This window comes from Dromiciops gliroides, chromosome 5, assembly GCF_019393635.1.
Source record: "Dromiciops gliroides isolate mDroGli1 chromosome 5, mDroGli1.pri, whole genome shotgun sequence".
Lineage (NCBI taxonomy): Eukaryota > Metazoa > Chordata > Mammalia > Microbiotheria > Microbiotheriidae > Dromiciops > Dromiciops gliroides.
The window spans coordinates 293,541,698-293,545,238 of NC_057865.1; positions in this window are offsets into that span (position 1 = coordinate 293,541,698).

A 3,541-nucleotide genomic window follows, 5' to 3' on the forward strand; every position below is an offset into this window, starting at 1 on the left:
CTCTATGGTCTAGTCAGTTTTTTTCCTTCCTCTTTAAGCACTACAGGATAGAGAGGCCCCACAGATTGCCTGCTTCAGGGAGCCAGAGTTCCTCTTAGCTCCCAACCAATCTCCTTCCTGATCGCTGCTCTCATTTATAAAGAGCCTTCTCTAAAGGACTAATAATCCATTGTCAGCACACAGATCTGGGGTCTCACCACTGGGGGCTCATTCCACCAGACAGATGGAAATCCCATTCATCTCTCTCTCTCTCTCTCTCTCTCTCTCTCTCTCTCTCTCTCTCTCTCTCTCTCTCTCTCTTTTGGTGGGACAATGAGGGTTAAGGGACTTACCCAGGGTCACACAGCTAGTAAGTGTCAAGTGTCTGAAGTCAGATTTGAACTCAGGTCCTCCTGAATCCAGGGCCGGTGCCTTTGCCACTGTGCCACCTAGCTGCCCTCTTCATCTCTCTTTATCCTGTGAAACTTGTGTCTTTTCCTTCCTCTTGTTCTCCTAGAAATCTTTTATCAGTGATTTCATCCTTCATAAGCAGGATTATGTCATTTTTGTAACTGTACCTCCCACACCTATCACCATGCCTGGCATACAGTAGTATGTAAGTTCCATTCTTGTCTTTGTGCAGAATAAATGCTTCTTGGACTTTTCCTATTTCACGAGGACCAGTTCAACCCTTGGACCATCCATTGGTTGGCTTCCACTCAAATAACAGCATCTGCCTCCCCCCCCCCATTTTCTGGTTGATGAGATACCTTATGGCTCTTCTTGGACTCAAGTCACCCCCAAGTGACACTGGCTGACCTCGGAGGTTTCTTCTGTGACTCATGGACTGTGGAGAAAGCTCCACAGATAAAATGAGAGGGATTAAGAAATCTTTTATTAGTGATGATAGTAGAGGAGTTTTCTTAAAAGCACAGACCCTTAGAGCCAGAAGGAATCTTAGAAATCCTTGTTTTGTAGAGGAGAAGGCCAAGGTCCAGGGAGAGAGAGGGGGCGACTGTCTATGATCATGCAGCCTGGCAAGGGAGGGAAGAAGAGCAGCAGAGTCCTGACCTCAGGCCACAGTAGAGTTTTTGCCCTTACACAACTTGTCAGAGCTGGGAAGAACCGCACACAAGGTCTCTCACCCAACCCAACCCCCTCATTTGACAGATGAGGAAACTGGAGCCCCGTGAGAGGAAGTCACTTGCCCAAGATCTTTCTTGAATCAATCCAGATTCTTGAAAATGGTCACTTGGAGTTGTTTGTTCCACCAGAGGAACAGGCTGGGGTCAAGTTCCTTCTGAGCTCTGCCTAGCTTCCTTGACGGTGTCCCCTTTTCACTAAAAACCTTTCCCTCTCCCCCCAAAATCTGTCCACCATGCTGTGGCATAAAGTCCATATGTGGGATATCTTAAGGACTTTTTAGGAAGGGTGGGTGGGCCAATGGAATCATGGGATAGCTTCAAAGGCCTGGTGTGAAGGAGCTGTCTCTTCCTGGGTTCTCACTTGCTAACAGTAACCCAGGATGGCTCCAAGCTACCTTTTTATCTTATACTATTTGTGTGTGTGTGTGTGTGTGTGTGAGGCAATTGGGGTTAAGTGACTTGCCCAGGGTCACACAGCTAGTAAGCGTTAAGTGTCTGAGGTCAGATTTGAACTCAGGTCCTCCTGAATCCAGGGATAGTACGCCACCTAGCTGCCCCCCAAGCTACCTTTTTAGACACAAGAAATGCCCTAACCAGCCCCCAAATTCTTCTTGCCCACCTACACATCCGGACCCATAAGTACCCCACTGGGGATTTCTGCTCTATTGGATGCTAAGCAGACAAGGCCTGCCTCCCTTGAAATGATCCTCCTAATTTCAGGAGCATTAGTCATTTATTCACTCAACAAACACCCATTCATTCAGCACCTACTATGTGGGTAGCAAAGTGCTTGGGGGTGGAGGGAGGAGAAACTATTTTTGTATAACAATAATGTCACCATCTTATTATTAGCTATTATTATTTTGAATATACCTTTATATGAAAATAAAATATGAAACCATTGTGTAAGCTCTTTGGGGAGCAGGGACTGTGTCATTTTTGTAATTGTATGTGACCAACACAAAGTAGGTGCTTAACAAATGCTTGGATTGATTGGATAGTTACAGGATAAGTGGATTAGATGAGAGCAAACAAAAGCTCCCTGGGAAGACCAAGAGGCATTACTGCCCCACGAAATGAATGAGGAAGTTTTCCTGGAGCTGCAGCATGAGTTGGGTTATAAGGAGTAGGGGTGGGGATAGGAATTCAACAGGCAAAGAGGAAGGGGCTTCCTAAGGTGAGGAATCCGGGGTGAGGGAGGGGCTAGAAGCAGCCAAAGAGTTGTACGAGGCCAAAGCGAGCACATCATGATTGTGGAATCAGCAGAGCTGAGTTCAAATTCTAGTTGTGTGGTCCTGGGCCAGTCACTTCATTTTTTCTGGACTTCAGTGTCTTCATATATAAAGTGAAGAACTTAGACTAGATGACTTGTTAGGTCCCTGTGATTCCGTGCTTCAGTCTGACCTGCAGCCATGGATAGCTCCTCACAGCACCTAATTGATGCTTCCTATATCAGGCAGCTGATTTGAGGCAGAGACGTTGGGCACCTTGTATGAGGATCAGAGGCAGTGAGCCAGAGGGGAAATACACCTGCTTGCATACCCCAGCAAGGCTGGGCTGACACTTGGATCTCATAAGAGAATAGCTCCTCACAGGGCCCAATCATGCTGGGCCTCCCTGGCTGTTTCCTTGCTAGTTACAAACACAGAGGCCCTGTATTTGTGAGGACTTGTCAGCAAAGCTGGGAAAGGAGCTGATTAGACTCATTGGCATGGCAGATCTCTGATGCTGGCTTTTCAAGTAACTGGCATGCTGCTTCCTACAGAGACTAGGGTCCAGGCCAAAGATACCACTACAGAGTAACATCAGGTGAATCTGTTTTCTGTCCAAGGGCTTAAGACAAGGCAACTTGGCCAACAAGTAACTATTGAGCCCTTGCTTGGGAAAGCATTTCAGATGATGACAACAGGAGTAGGTGACAGAAGATGCAGGATGGTCAAGAGACCTAAGAGGCAGGAGGGAACGAAGCACAACTTGGCAGAGTTGTGCCAAAGCCCCCATCTTAAACAGTGGCACAATTGTCTGCCTAGAGCTCATGGGCATTTGCTACAAATCAGTTCCTTAGTTTTTCTTCAGATTTAGAAATGGTACAACAATGTGGCTCAGTGGACCTGACATTAGAAAGATCCCACCTCTGATCTCAGTGCTGTGCATACACCCCAAGGAGGTCAAAGACAGTGTGGCAATGTTAAGTTGGTATGAACAAGATTGTTCAGCCACTCCTCTTTGCCCCATACCTCATGACTGACTCATGACTCGGATGGATTTATGCTTATAATTGCCTCTCCATTCTGAGAAGTAGCATTAAAGTAGATGTACGACCCTGGGTAACTCATTTAACTGATTTGTGCCTCAGTTTCCTCATTTGTAAATCAAGGGGGTTGTCCTAAATGGTCTCTGAGGTCCCTTCCAACTCT